Source organism: Camelus dromedarius, chromosome 14 (genome assembly GCF_036321535.1).
Source record: "Camelus dromedarius isolate mCamDro1 chromosome 14, mCamDro1.pat, whole genome shotgun sequence".
Taxonomy (NCBI): Eukaryota; Metazoa; Chordata; class Mammalia; order Artiodactyla; family Camelidae; genus Camelus; species Camelus dromedarius.
Window position 1 is genome coordinate 28,058,844 of NC_087449.1, and position 16,234 is coordinate 28,075,077.

Genomic DNA, 16,234 nt, shown 5'->3' on the forward strand with positions numbered 1-16,234 from the left:
ACCATGTGCCGGGCTCTGTTCTGGGCTTAGGACTCTGGGAATAAGCGAGTGCTGAGCCCAGGAACTCACCCTGAAGAGAAGGAGAAAGTCATAGAGGCCAACTGTGAGCGTGGATGTAACCACGTTTTGTGCACACAATGGAAGGAAGACTGATTCATCATGGCGCAATCAGCTGAGACTTCACAGTGGAGGTGGCAGGTGTCCCTGAGGGTGGCAGTGCCATCGTATCACATGGGGACTACTGCACCAGCCTCCCAGATATCTTCTCAGGGTCTACACTTGATCCTCTAGAACCTCAAGGATAAATCCTCTACAATTATAAATCTGATTATGGTACTCCCCAGCCCCAAATCCGCCATGACTTACTATTTTTACAGCAAAATCCCCAATCTTCCCTTATGGCCCCTGAGGCCCTCCTTGATGGGGCCCCAGCTTCCTCTGCCACCCCACGTGTAGACCTGTGGGGCCTCTGGGAGCCAGGTAGCTCCAGTCCTTCCAGGATGGGTGCTCCCTTGGAAGACACCTAGGTTAAGAGTGGATGAGGAGAGAGACAGACTAGTGCCCAGCTCTTGGCTGGGGCAAATCTCTTTGAGGAAACTTGGAGCGCCTCCATGGGAGTATTGATCAGATTCATGGCAGGAAGCAAAAGGGTTGACCTGCAAAGAATCTGATGGCAAGACTCTGTTTAGTGGTGAGGGCAGGGCTAAAGAAACCAGCAAGAGAGGCCAGTCACCCTGGGGGTAAGGCAGCAGGAAGCTCTTACCCCTCAAGGGGTCAAAGGAAGAGAAGGAACATGGGCACTGAAAGGCCAGAGAGTGCTAAGGAGGGGAGCTATGGTTTTATGGGTCACAGCCAATGCCAGACTCTGGAAGGAAGGAGCAGACGGAAGGAGGGATGGACACCTGACCTCTGCCTCCTCCTACTTACCTCTCTCCTGTCGCAGATTCCTTTTGGCCAGATTCAGCCAGAATTAGAGCCTGAAGGAGTCTAGGTGACAGTGTTCTTAGGGGTTAGCCCTCTGGAGCTCAGAGCAAGCAGAGAGGGCAGAAAAATTGACTTGGATGGGAGTGACCCCCAAAACGAATTAGCAACACAGCAGGCACCCCGGATCCTACAGGGACAATGAGAACAGCCAACCCTAAGAGGGCCAGCTCTTCCCCAAGAAAGAAAATTCCATATATGGGGAAGAGGGAACCTGGCTGACAGGCAGCTTTCCCAGCCAGGCCACAGTGTTCACATAGCATCAGGATCCTGTACCCAGCGCATCTGCCAGAATAGTCCACATGGCCACAGACATCTCATACTTTGGCCCACACACAGCTGCAGAGGGCAAAGTGTCGTTGCCCTGTGATCCTGGACCTTGCCCACCTTCCCTGCTTCTTCCCCGGGACTGAGACCTGGGAAGACAAGAGGGGCATTTGGTACCACCCATGAGACAGGCAGAGATGATTCAGATCCAACCACGGAAATAATGATGAGCGTAATAGTGATAACAATATGTAATACAATATGTTAACAAGATGTTGTTATCTCTGTAAGAATCACACAATTAAGCTCTCCCTATGTGCTGGAGATTGTGTCATTCTATCGTTATATGGTCTCCTAAACTCTAGGAGGTGGTGATCATCAATGTTCCCATTTGAAAGATGATAGTAAGACCCAGACAGTTAAGCAGATTGGTGAGGTCATTCAAGTCAAGTCCAGGTTTGCTGGCTGCAAGGCCAGGCTGTTAGCTATCATGCTGCACTGTTCCTGAAGCCTCTTGGAGCCACAGACAAGAGGGAGAAGGAGTTAGGATTCATACAGCCCTTCCTGGTCAAGGGGTCCGTCAGAGCTCAACTTCTAGAATGGTCTTACAGCCCTGGCCCTGCCAATCCTGTGCCATCCTGAGCCCTCCCAGCTTTCTCTTGCCCCAGGGCCTTTGCACAGGCTGTTCCCTTTTCTGGGACACTGCCTTCCCTCTTTGTCAATTCCCCATTAGTCAATCCCCTCATAGCTTGACAAAATCCACCTTGGTTTACTATTGTGTGCTTCACAAAGCCCTGCTAAAAGTCCAGAGTCACAGCCCTCATCCTGTCCCCCGCCACACCCTACTGTACTTAGCCCTCCGTATGATCCTAAGCATTGGCCTCTTTCCCCCACGAGGCTGCCAGCTCTGAAAAGACTGGCACATACCTGTCTGGCTTACCCCTGTGTCCAGAGAGCCCAGCCCAGTGCCTAGCAGATAATGGGTGCCCAGTACCATGTGGCACAGGCAGTTGGATGCTGGCACCAATCCAGACACTCAGAGCCTGGAGCACACTGCAGCCCCCACATGGAGAGCTGCACCCAGGGCTTCAGAGCAAGGAGGAGGGGGACTCTCTCCTGTGATCTGAGGTGAGAGCAGCCAGGACCTCATTGAGGGACTCTCAGAGCAAGGGCTGCTGGGCTGAGATCCACGCAAGGAAGGCTTCGGAGGACACAAAAGAAAGAGGAAGGTGTTCCAGGCATAAGGAATAGCATGTGCAAAGGTTCAAGGGAATGAAAATGCCCAGAGTCACTGGGAATGAAAGACAGGAGAGGCTGTGGGAGATGAAGCTCAGAAGGTCCCTAGCACCTCAGCGTTTGACGTGGTCCAAATTAAACTCTCAGTAAAATGTTGGAGAGAAGAACGAATCCAAGCCGCCTCCCATGCTATTCTCTTCCTCTTTACCCAAACCTGCTCTCAGCAATTCCTCCTTGTAAAGGTACTGGTTCCTGAGAACAGCTTGAGGCGGGAGTTCTGGGGGTGGGTTCTGCTTGATCAGATGCAGACCTCCAGTGGGGAGGGAGGTCAGAGGCAGTGTTCTAAGTGCGTCATGTCTTTATTTTTTATTAAATTTTTCTCTTTCTTTTTTTTCTTTCAGTGGAAGTACTGGGGATTGAACCCAGGATCTTGTGCATTCTAAACACACACTCTACCACTGGGCTATATCCTACCTTCCCTTTTACTTACTTACTTATTTTTAATTTTTTTAAGTGCTTTACGTCTTTAATCTTTACTCATTTAATCTCTACAACTACCCTGCATAGCAGATTCTGTTATTATACCCATTTTACAGATGAAGAAACCAAGGCACTAAGAGGTTAAGACTTGCCCCACATCTCACAGCTAGTACACTGGGTGATGGAGCTGGGGCTTGATTGCAAGCGAACTGTCTCCAGGGAACCTCAGAGCTCAACCACCTGTTCCGCTGCCTCATCCCTGTGTATAGAGCTTACCGTGAAAACACAGTGCAGGTGCTCTGCGTGTGGTGCTCCCCTGTCCAACTGCCGATGCTGAGATGTGTCTCTGACCGCCTCTGTTTCAGAGATTGGTACAACCTCATTGAGGTGACAATGTCACACTTACTGAGATGGAACCTCCTGACTGAAGTGCAAAAGTTGGCATTAACCTTTTGTCAAGGCTCAATTGAGGGAACGATCTGTGGGGGATCAACCAGTCCTGAGAACAGTGCAGGCTTCCTGCCCCGTTGTCCCAGCTCAGGCCCAGGGAGCCTGGATGGTTGCGAGGAGGCAGTTTAGACATCTCAGGATTAAGTCTGGTGGCCAGGGGGCCAGTGCCTGAGGTCTCCTCCTTTGGGCTGGTGGAGGGAGAAAGGAGTGGGTTTGGAGTCACCTCCCCCCACCCCTGACTAGCTCTATGACCTTGGGCAAATCCTTTCATTTCTGTGCCTTAATTTCCTCATTTGTAAAATGGGGGAGATAATAGCTCCTTTGCAAAACTGTTATAAGGATTAAATGAAATGTGAGATGGATATCTAAAGCCCCTAGAACATGCCTGGTGTGTAACCATGATGATGTTAATATTAAAGAGAATAACTGAGGCTCACAGAAGGGATTGGCCCAAGGTCACCCGCAGTGCCCTTTCTGCTCGAACTCTTCCTTTTGTAGCCTCTGTTTTCATTGATGACTCCAGCACTCTGTCACTTCCCATGGTTTAAAACCAGAGTCCAGAATCCTCTTTGACTGGTCCTTCTCCCTAACAGCCCTGCTCCTGGCCCACCCCCAGTGCAGGCAGCTGGCAAGCACTCAGTGACGTGTGAGCCTATCTCGTGAACTGCATCCCCACTGTTTTCTGGCCCCCTCTGTCTCTCCTCTGGGGTAGCTCAATAACCTTCTCAAGAACCAGAGGCCAGCATTTCATAGGGACTTAGTAAATCTTTTTTTTTTTTTTTTTTTTTTGCAGGACGGAGGTGATTAGGTTTGTTTGTTTGTTTGTTTGTTTGTTTGTTTGTTTATTTATTTATTTATTTATTTATTTATTTATTTATTTATTTATTTATTTATTTTTAGAGGACGTACTGGGGGTTGAGCCCAGGACCTCCTGCACGCTAAGCACGCACTCTACCACTTGAGCTACACCCTCCCCCCGAGACTTAATAAATTTTGTTGAATGAAGGTGGTTATCACGCTCTCTCCAGACACTTTCCATCTTCATCCACCCTTTCCCTGCAAAAAAAAAAAAAAAATCCTCTCATCCTGAGATATCTCCAAATGCCTCATCAGGCACATACAAAGCCCTCTACTACCAGCCTCTGTGTGGTCCCATCTGCTCAGCTGACTAACCGCCCCCATCATTTCCTCCCTCCTGTATCCTTCATAATTCTCATCATGCACCTGCCTTTGCTCATTCTGTTCCCTGTGCTGGGAATGCCCTTCCCTCCCCTCCCAGGCTGACTTGGCAAATGTCTAGTCACTTTTCAAAACACCCTTTATCATTCCACAAATATGTATTGAGTGCCCACAATGTGTCAGGCACTGTTCTAGACTGAGGCTACATCAGCAGGCAAAATAGAAGTCCCTGACCACAGGATGCCTGCAGCCGACTGACTACCTGGTGGCAGAGACACCTAACCTGGTTAGGGACAGAGTAGGGGAGGGTGTCCGCAGCTCCAGTTGCCCCCTCCAAAAACCCTTATCCCAAACCCCACTCCATTCTCAGACAGCAGTGGCTGCTCCCTTCCTCGTGTCCCCTCTGTCCCAGGACACCAGCTGTAAGGGTCTATTTACACATCTGTTTGCCAGGGATGGCCAGGGCAGTGCTGAGTCTGTGTCACAGTGTCTGAAGTTTGTTTACTGGAAGGAAGGAATAAAAAAGGGAAAGAGAGATTCCTAGGAGGTGGAACAGGAAAGTTTCAGGGAGGAGGTGGGGCTGGAGGAAGGAGTCATTCTGTAGGCAGATGGAAACTTCCCTCTTACACACATAAACACACACACACACACACACAGAGCTCACACCCTGGCCTGGATTCTGGCTTCAGGTCTTGAAATGATTGAACCCCAGCATTGGAATTTTTCAACCCTATTGGACTGGATGTTCAGCATTCAGAATCTTCCAACAGCTCTCAGCCTACCCTCCCTGGTCACCCTAGGGAATCAGTGAGCATCACTGGGACAAGACAAGAATTAACCCTCGGCTTTTCATACAGAAGGGCTCTCATTTAATGCCACCGCCACCCCATGGTGATGTTATTAACCCCCTTTTCAGTTGAGGAAACAACAGGTCGGAGGTTAAGTAATGTGCCCAGAGTCGCCAGCTAGTGGGAGAGCCCAGGTTCACACGCAAAGCCATACAGTTACCTCATTTCAGTCCAAGTTTTAGGGCCCAGGCCAGGGTTTCTCGGCCTTGGCACCACTGACACTGGAGCCGGCTGTCCTGTGCCTGGAAGCGTGTTTGACAGCATTCCTGGCCTCTGCCCACCAGCTGCCAGTAGCACCCCCACCTTCCCTCTACACACCAATTATGACAACCCAAAATTTCTCCAGATGTTGCCCAATGTCTCCCGGGGGCAAAATCTCCCCACCGGTCTCCTCCCAGCGGAGTCACGTGCGCGATCTGCACGACCTCTCTGGGGGCCACCGTCCTGTCAGGACACGCTGGGAGAGCCGTCTCCAAGGGCTCAGCAACTTATGGGGTGCGGGGGCCAGGTAGCAATCTTATTTATATGCGTTTTAATACTTAATCTATGTCCGTTTAATTTAATCAAGACAAGAAGTTAATCTTTACTACCATTTGCTGTTTCAACGGATCGTAGAAGACACCTGTGCTTTTAAACAAATAGGATGGATGAGGCTATGTCTAATATCACTTACTGAGAGAAATAAGCAATCAGAAAAGTTTGGAGACCCCTCGGCCAGATAGTTCTAAGGTTCCTGTCCACCTGTCCTGTCTGTGGGAATACAGGAGAGCCCTCTGCAGCCTTGTGATGCCAAAGAGCCTTGTCCTCCCTGAGTGTCAGTTTCTCCATCAGTGAATTGGAGACAGGAGAGACGCTACCTCACAAGGTTGTTCTATGAAATGATGCACATACAGAGCTTAGCACCCAGTATCATAATACTCAGGAGTGTTCTTATTTTATATTCAGACGAGAACACGGAGGCTACAGAATGTTCCCAAATTCTCCTTAGGTCTTATATCCTTGTGCAGTGAAGCCAAATTCAGACCCCAGTGGTCTCACCCTAGTCCACCTTGGTCCCCACCCCCCAGTACTTAGATCCCGTGATACCCCAGAGAATTCACTGGGGACCGGGACCATTGCTTTCTTGTCCCCATGCCCTCATGTCCCTAGTCCCTGGCACACAATAGCATATGTCAAATTTCTCTTGAATTTGGTTGAACAAATATGCTGATTCTCAAGCCCATCTCCTGTTATATCTTTCTGCCAGCTTTCATTTATACTTTCCTTGGGGAATGCAAAATGCTAAGCTGTTACTCCAGAAGATAAGTGTTCATTATCATTTGTTAAAGGAACGAATAAGTGAATGAATGAACAATGAACAAAGGCAGTTTCTGCTTGGGGGTCAAACCTCAGTCAGATTCCCTTCAAAGTACAAAAGTGCTCAGGAAAGTGTACTGTCATAGCACCCTAGAATGTTCTTAAAAGCTGGCATCATGGTTTATACTTGTGTGATTGTCAGTTCCCTGTACCTGCCTGGTACCTGTCTGCCACACCGTCATAGTCGCTACATGTGTGCTGATGACGCGTGAGTCCATGAAGTAAGAAATCAGCTTAGCCTCTCCGGCCTGTCATAGACAAGGCCCTGAGGATGGAAGTGAGTTGGCTATGGTCTCTCAGCCAGCCCGCATCAGGACCAGGTGGCCTGCCACTCCAGTGCCTTTCTCCCTCCCTCCCTTTCATCTGGAAGACTGAGGACTGTGGCACTCCAGGTGCTCAGAATCCCGGGTGTGGAGGTGGGGGCTCCAAAGAGAAAGGAGAGGAAATGTCTCAATAGCTCCCTGTGGAACCAGCAGAAGGGGTATGGTGGCAGGGAGGAAACTCTCCTTCCAGACTGCACCAAATCCACGCGGGGAACTTGAACCAGCCCCCACCCTCTGCTGCCCCTGGCTCCTGACTCAGTAGGTAATGATGGAAAAGTGCTTTGCAAATGAACAGGTGTCTTGGAAGGAGAAACCAATTAGCACACCCCAGCTCTGGGCTCACCACAAATCCGGGGCCTCCCTTCCACCGCCCCCTCGTCTGTCATCTCCCCATTCACACGATACAGCATGTGGTGGTCAGTGACCAGGGATGCCATCTGCTGCTTGTGTGACTTTGGGCAAAATTCGTAACATCACTACACTTGGTACTCTTTATGTAAAGTGGGCACAAGGACAGTATTTATCTCAGAAGGGTGCTATGAGAATTTGAATGAATATATATAAATGGCTCAGAGCAGTGCCTGACACACAGTAAGTGCTATGGAAGGGTGGGCTTCTATTACTCTGTGCTAGGCACTGAGACTACACCTCAAGTTCTCTTTGGCCCCTCTACTGTGATCTCTCTTATTATGGATGTGTGCCAGTGCTCCTGCCAAACACCCACTCCTCCGCTGGGCACCAGGTCCCATCCCCTCTCATCCACTCAAGGCCAGTGCTCTGGTGATTCAACGCACCATCAACTTTTGCCTTTAGACTTAAGAATTCTCATCAGCATTCAAACATGCTGTGATGTCTCCCGTGCATGTACACTCGCACACATGAGCGCACACACACACACGAGTCTCCTCTTGAGCCCACATCTTCCTCCAGCTCCCACCTTGCTACTGTGCTCCCCTTTATAGCAAAGATACTCATAAAAGTTGAATACATGCCCTATCCCCAAATCCTCTCCTCTCTCTTGCTCTTGGAGTCACTCTGGTCTGGTTCGCTCCACTCCCCACCCCCTCCAAAAGTGCTCTTGTAAAAGTCAACAGTGGCCCCTCACAACACATCCAGTGGTCAAGTCTCGGTCTGGATCTTAATGATCTGGACAGCAGCATGTGACACACTATTCACTCCCTCCTCCCAGAAGCTCTTTCTGCCCTTGGCATTTAGGACCAACAGTCTTTTGATTCCTCTTCCATCTGGGTGGCTTCTCCTTGGTCAGCTTTGCTGGTTCCTCTGCCTCTTCCCAAACACCTTACAGGAGGCGAGTCCTTGGTCCTCTTCCCTTCTGTAACAATATTCACTCCTCTGTCATCACCTGGAGGCTCCTGGCTTCAGATACCATTTCTACACTATTGGCCCCCAACTATCTACTTCCAGCCCAGCCTCTACCCTGCCTGCTCAACACCTCCATTTGGACAAATTTAGGCATCTCACAGTGTCTACAACATCTTGATGTTTACAAAAATCAATTTCCTGACTCCTACCTCCTGGAACACCCCCAAACCAGTTCTCTCGCCTTCGTTCCTCTTGGCTCATGAAAGCTCAATCTTTCCGTTTGCTCCGGTCCAACTCCTCTCTCATTTTCACACGGCCTTTCCAGTCTGTCAGCAAGTATTGTTGGCTCTTCCCTCAAAAGAGGTTCTGAGTCTGACCACGTCTTCCCACCTCTGCCACCCAAGTACCGTGGCCTCTCACCAGAGTTGTCATCAGGTCTTCACAAGGAGTCTCCCAGCTTCCATCCTTGTCCACCTTTGCTATCTGCCACACAGTCCCCAGAGAAATCCTGTTAACACAAGAGGCAGATCGCATCACTCCTCTGCTCAAAACCCTCCAATGGCCCCACTACAAACAGAATAAAAGGCAGAGTCAGCACAACAGCCCCTACGGTCCTGCAGGACCCGTCCCCATCCTCTGTCCCCTCCATGTCACTCCTTGCTGCTCCTGAGACCCTCCTGGACCTGGTGTCCTGTGTCTTTGGAGGCTGTTCCCAGGCTGGTTGGCTCCCTTCACATCTTTGCTTCAAGGCCACCTGCTCAGTGAGGCCCTACCTGACCACTCGCTTCGATGTGCCCATATTCACCCCTCACCCCCCTTTCCCCTGCTCTGCTCCCCCTCCCTGACCCACGGGGTCTCCCTCCTTGGCCCTCAGTCAGCCCTCCCAGGAATGTGAGCTCCTTGCCAGCAGGGAGTGAGGACAGTTTTGTTGACTGCCAGCCACACATAGTCAGCGTGCAGTCAACAGTTAATAAGTGAATGAATGTTCTGTTGGCTTCATCTTCGTCTTCATGTGTGCGTTCGTCCCAGCCAAGAGACATGCCACAGCCTCTCATGAGGATTTGTCGGAGGAATGAAGAGAAAATGGAGCAATGGAGGTTGGTCTGGGCTGCATCAGCCGGGCTCTTCAAGGAAGCAGCATCCTTCTCAGACACTTCTCCGTCAGGCCATGGGTGTGGGCTCCCGCTTAGGAAGGTGCCTCTATTCTCCTCCCCCATGGGGACTGCCTGCCCACCCGCAGACCCAGGACCTACCATCTTTCTATGTCCATCTGGAAGCTTTACCCTCCTCCGTGAGGCCCCCTCCTGGCCCAGCAGGCTCTCTCTGACCCTCAGGAACCTTTCCATCTCCAGCCTCACCCCACCAGGTTCCCAGTGAGTCAACAGGAGGGACTCTCTCTCACGCCTCCAGACGGGGCGGAGGTGGTTCCCTGGGTAGCAAGTGTCCTTTCTCCAGCTGTCTGCCTGGAGAATGTCTCCAGAGGCATCCCCTCGGCTTCTACCAGGGCCGCATGCTGGTGGGAGGTGGTGGCAGCATGTGGGACTTCTCTACTGAGGGCTTCTATCTTCTCGGTGCGGTGGGAAGCAAGGTCTCTGGCTGGAAGTGATGATGGGGAAGGAGGTGTAGGAGTTTGGAGGATAGAGGAGAAAATTGGAAGAGTTGAGAATGGAGGGTAACCGGAGAAGGAAACCATGGTAGCTGGCCAGGCAACAATTAGCCTGTCTGCATGTTTTTCTCAGGCTGTGGTTAACTGCGCAGGCGCGGCAGCAGGGTCGGTGAAGAGCCACCTTGAACCAGGGTGGAGCTCCGCCCGGCAGTGTAATGAGTCACGTGGGACCAAGAGGAGCTGTATGTCAGGGAGTGACTATGATGAAAATGACAATATGAGAGTTAAAGGGGTGTTATAAGGAAGCCCAGTGGCCCAAAGGCCCAAGTTTGCTGGCAAGTCTGACAACAGCTTTGAGACTGGGACTGTCCTGAAACATTTTATCCAGAATGTTCAGGAACACTTTTCTCTACTCCTCTCCAGTGTGGATCCATCTCTCCTACCTGTTCCCACAGCACCCTACGCTTATCTCGACTGTATTTTAGTACTTGATTTGTTTGTAGATCTTCCTTCTCGACTGTGAGCACTTGGAGGAAGGAACCAGGTCTCACGTTTCTTTGGATCCCAATGTCAGACCCCCAGGAAAGCTCACTAAGCAATCACTGACTGATTGACTGCATACATTTATTTGATAGAAACCAGACCACGTTCTGTGTAATAACACATTCTCACGTTTGTATAGCAATTTGCAGTTTGTAAAGCAATCTCGCATCCGTGATCTTATTTCAACCTTACAACGACCTCACAAGATAGCAAGTCATTCATTCACTCACTCACTCATTCATTCATTTATCCAACTGAGTAAGAGCACTTACCCTGTGTCAGGCGTTGTTTTAGGCACCAGAATGCAGGGGCAAACAGAACAGACAGAAGTCCTTGCTTTCATCGAGCTTAAATTCCTATAGAAGATTTTACCTATTTTACAGATGGGCAGGCTGAGGTTGGCTTAAGGGAGGTTAAGCAATCTGGTCACAGTCACAGGGCTTGCAGGTAAAAGAATCCAAATTAGGACACAAAGCCAAGCTGACTCCAGCACAGAGAAGGCATTTTTTTTTCACCACACCCTAGTCACCTCAAAGGATCGTCAGCTCATCCGTGAGGTGTCTTTTTCTTTTCCTAACTTAAGCACAAATAAAAAGGAGACTTGGCAGACATCTACAACCCGGGACTACCTTGGAACACCTTCTCTTGTCTGGTGTGTGTGTTGAACAAAGACGTGAGAAATACCTGCCAGGTCTCTGCTTGCCAGAGCCAAGGACAGAAACCACGCAGCGCTGTCAGCACGGGCGTCTGCTTGTGTGCAAACCCGCAGGCATTTTTAGCAACTTTGGGGAACATAAAGAAAGCTGTTGGTTTTGTTTGCACATATTTTTCGCCTATGCAGAAGGCTTCTCACCAAGCAGCAGCCTCAGAGTTGCCTTTTTATTTGATCTTAAGCCACGCGATGTCTGTATAACTCACTGGCTGTGCTACAGTTGGCAAATACTTCATCTGTGCCCGGATCCCTCCCCTGGAAAATGGCTCTGGTGATAAGGACTCCTGCCTCTCTGGGTGGTTGTGGGGATGAAAGGAGGTCCTCGGGAAATGACAGCTGTCGGTAAAGCTTTGTGCCTGGGAGGAGGACTGTGGTGAAGTCCAGTGGAGGCAGCCCAGGGAGGAGAGGGCTATATTAGAACCTGAAGGACCTGGGTTGGAATCCCAGCTCTACCACTATGGCTGCAGGACCTCTGGCAAGCGACTGAATTACCCTCACCCCTCCAGCCTCGGTCTCCCTCCTCGATGGCAATCGTAATACACACCCAAACGGTTGTTATGAATATTAAATATAATGTATATATAGTGTCCGGCACTGAGCCTGCCTGTCCTAGTTGTCCAGTAAATGGCTTAAGGTGTTTGTTATTATTATTATCATTATCATTATCGCTATTAGTATATGGGTGGTAAGGTCAGCAGGATTTTAAGCCTTTCGACTGTGTATTCCTTGAGGCAAGCATTTTGTCCTCTGTATTCCTGGATACCCGGTGCCCCAAACTCGACCCGTGAGTTCACAGCTGCCAGGACAGTTTGGGGAACTGGATGTGATGAAGACCAAATGCCTCAGAGCGGTAGCTCGGGCTCGAACAAGGACACGTGTTCGCTGCACATTGTCACGGGACAGCCATTACCTGTGTGTGCAGTCACTCCTTGTGTAGACTTACCACGCAGGTCAGCAGTCAGACGACACGCCCAGGTTCACAGCCGATGGGTGGCGGACCGAGGACCAGCACGCAAAGGCGATGACTTAGGAGCCCCCGCCCTTAACCCCTGCCCTGCATTGCCAGGAAGAAAGCTGGTTTGAGGGTTTCCTTCCCTCTGACCTACTTCAGTCCCTGGCCTTCCGGTTGTTTCTGATGCTGCCAGCAGGTAGGGTTAATCATCTCTCTACAGAGGCCTCCATAAAAGATCTGCGTGGCCAGCCCGTGTTATTGCTCTGGGTGTCTGCTTGCGTTTTGGTGTTTCTCTGTAACGGTAGGCACTGGGAGTGAAAAGGGAGACCGACGTCATGCATCTCTGGTCGTCCCTTGCTGGGCAGAGCCCGCCCCCTCGGGAAGCAGTTGTCACCCCCCCGGCCACCCGGTGGCCCAGAGATAGCCACCCACACCCATCTCCTGGGAAGTGTGTGCTAGCTCCCAGAGCTGAAGGGGAGGAGAGGGGAGGAGGGCCTGCCCCGGGGAGCCCCTCCCAGTGGGGCCAGAGGCCAGCAGCTGGGACTGTGGAGACGCCAGACTCCTCCTCTGCTCCCAAACCATCAGCTGCTTCTGTTAGGACGTCACATGGATGTGCTCGGCAGCCTGCTGTGGGTCCCACATCTCCATGCAGAGTCCTGGCCTCTCAGTCCAGAGATGGGAGAAGGCTTGCCCCTGTCACACAGCCATCAGCAGTGGAACCAGGAGTTACTTTCCTCATTCTCGGGCCAGTGATCTTTCTACAGTGTGATGTCAGGGGATGGAGATCAAATCCCCGAAGAGTTGTGTAAAGGACTGTGTGAGTTATGTGTGACACAACAACATAGCAGGGAAGAGTTCTATTTCTAGAGTGAGAGCACCTGAATCTGCATTCCGGCCCTGCCTCTAGTTGGGCGGCCTTGGACAAGTCTTATAACCTCCTTGAATTCCTAAAAGGAGGAATCAGTGACCCCAACTCGCAGGTTGCCGCGAGTGTGAGACGATATAGTGCCCATAAAGCTCTTGGTCTGCTTCCTAGCAAACAGTGAGAGATCAAAACATGTGAGCTGTATTGCTTCCTTCGTTCTCCAGACATTTATTGGACATGAAAATGGGCACATTTACACACAATATTTCATTCAAAACAGACAACAAGGCTCTAAGGCAGGAATTAAGATCCCCATCAGGCAGGCAAATGAACATGGGGTCCGAAGGGTTCGGCGATTTGTCCAGGATCTCTTCACTGGTGAACGGGGGCCCTGATTCTCTGACTCCAGATCCCCTGTATTCTACACTAGAAGCAGAGAAGTTAAGTGGGTCCCGCAGCCTCTTCTCTGGTTAATGCAACAGCAACAGGGAAAAGAAAACAAAGAAGGGGAAGAAGATGGTCCCAAGCCTACAGCACTTCTTGGAGGCCTGTCCAAGTCTGGGTAGGAGCACCCGACTCAGGTGACAGCCTGGAGGAGGGGGTCACATGAGACCGTTCGGCTAATTTGGAAAGTTATGAAATGACGGGCACACACTGGTCTGCTCACTCAGAAAGTGCAAGGAGGGAAAAACAGAGCAACAGCACAGATTTCCAGGCTGGGTGGCAGCAGAGGGAAGGAGCAGAACTTTGCCTATTGCAGCACAATTGAGTATAAAATCTTAGAAAGGTTTTGCAGGGTGATGGAAAGGGCCTACTGAATACTCAGCGTGGCAATGGGAGGGTAGGAGGAAACAGGAAGAGAGAAGGGGTCTTTGGAGCCATAGGGCTCTGCCAAGTATGAGTCCTGAGATTGAGGACAAAGTATGTAGCCTCTCTGAGCCTTAGTTTCTGAAATGTAAATGTGAATATCACTGAAATTTACTGGAGAATTTAAGGATACCTGTACATAGCTCATAGATCCTAAGATACTGATTTTAGCACCTCTAAAATGAGGGTGTGTCCTGTAATCGATCGCATTTTAGAGTCCATGAAATATAGAATGTAAAACTCACATAAAGTGAACACTCAGTAACTTTGGACAAATATTATCTCATAGAAGCCAGAGGTGTATCTTGTAACACATCCTGCAGTTAACGGCACTGCTGGAGAACAGGAGCAACGTCTTCTGTTCATCGTATGAGGTCCATGGTCTGTCGGGTGAACATGTACACCTGAAGGGCCCTCAGGTTCACTTCAAATCCAAGATTCCAGGTTTCTCAGACACTATATCTGCTGCCATAACACTACCAACAACCAAAGAGTTACCTGTTCTCTAAACCCAAGTTCAGGACATGTGATTTCTCATCGTCTGCAAAATGAAATCCAAAAATGTCTGCTCAAACTCCAGTACTCTGAGGAGGCTAGAACCATCCAAAACAACCCAAAGTACTTAGAACCATATTCCTTCCCACCTCTGGCTCTGAACATGCTCTTCCTTATGCCTGGAATTCCTTCTATCCCCCACTTCCTCCTTCTTTCCTTCCCCTGTGCTGGGGACATTGGATACAATGGGACAAATGGATGGGACTCCTTCCTGCCCACAGATTACTGAGAACTTGGCAGAGGAGAGAGTTAAGTAAGAAGGGGGAAGGGTAGGGTGTGAGGAGATCTGAGATCAGGAAACAGTGAACCTGTCCTCACACTGACTACAGGACAAAACCCTACTCTTCTCTGAGGCATAAGTCAGCATCCCCTCTTCACTGAAGCTGTCTGGGACCTCTCTGATTGGACAGATTTTCCCGTCAATGAGCCCCAAGCCTGAGGGAGCACCTTTCCTTCTGGGTCTATGGACCTCTGACTCCATTTCTAGACCGGGAGCTCCTTGAGGGCAGGGATGTGTTTTCTCCATAGCTTAGTTCCTAGCAGGATGGCATGAATAGGGTAGGGGCTCAAGAAACGCTTGCTAAATGGAGACTGAATAAAGGATTGAATATGAATAAAGGACTAAAATGGATTAAATTAAATTATATTAAATTATTAAGTGAAAAAATAAAGGATTTTTTTTTTACTCTTTAAGAACAAATGTAATTAGTCAATTAGTATAAATGTTCCCAACATGGTAATTTTATGAGGAAACCACATTATACAAGGTACATGATGGGTTTCAAAACTAATATAATGATTTGATATCTAAAGAATACTGAAACAATTACATTATTGCTTTCTTTCCTTCCCCTCTTGTTTAAAGATGTACAAATCTCTTTAAGGAAAAAGACACTGTTTCACTCCAAAACCAACTATTATTCTCCCTATCATTTTATTTATTTGTTTACATTTTGATTGAAGTGCAGTTGATTTATGATGTTGCATTAGTTTCCAGTGGATTTATTTTGTAATTGGTGGATTTCTCCACAGGAAAAGTCTTGAAAAAGATATAAATAGTCAGCTGCATTTAGCTGCCCTCCTCTGAGTCTCCCTTGTCTCTGAAATGAAAACATTAGTTATCAGTGCTTTTCTTTAAAAAGAAAAATTCCTATTCTTTGTCTCTCTCTGTCTCTCTCTCTTTCTCTAGCAAGTGAAACTCTTTCTTCAAGTGAGCTCTTACTCAAAGCCCAATGTGTAATGCAAATAAAGTATAAGCTTCTTTGAAGTAAGACACAGAATATGACCCTTCCAGCTCATCTCTGCTTCCCCATTCCAGGAGGAGAGCAGTTGGACGCCCTCTGGAGTCCCCGTCACCTCCAACACTGAGCCAGGCTGTAATTACATCAAGAAGCCAGATTCACCAGGACCACTGGTTACAACCAGAAGACAACGCTAAATATTTATTAAATGCCTAATATATGCCAGAGCAGTCAGGCCCTTTAAAAATTGTCTTATTTCCTCTTTCTTTCTTGCCATTCCTTTCTCTTTGCCCCCAATTCTTCATTTTCTAGTTAAAAATAATTGTGGGTTGTTGCCACCTGCCTTAAATACTCTTGGAGAGTGAGTTAGAGTTATAAATAGATGTAAGTACAAAATGTGGTGTTGGTTTAATTCTTACAACAAACCTGTGGGGTTGGTTTTAGAAATTC

At 49.1% G+C, this 16,234-nt stretch overlaps 2 long non-coding RNA genes across 3 annotated transcripts in view; one reads left to right on the top strand and one right to left on the bottom strand.

The window, feature by feature from the left end:
• LOC116156884 (uncharacterized) overlaps nt 1–16,234 on the top strand; it is a 324,132-nt gene that overhangs the window by 285,472 nt on the left and 22,426 nt on the right. The window lies entirely within an intron of this gene.
• LOC105092808 (uncharacterized) lies at nt 4,233–12,530 on the bottom strand. The gene is made up of 4 exons (XR_004140793.2): nt 12,248–12,530; nt 10,865–10,948; nt 8,864–8,951; nt 4,233–4,470 (listed from the first exon to the last, which is right to left on the bottom strand). It is a non-coding gene; the product is annotated as an uncharacterized LOC105092808 (long non-coding RNA).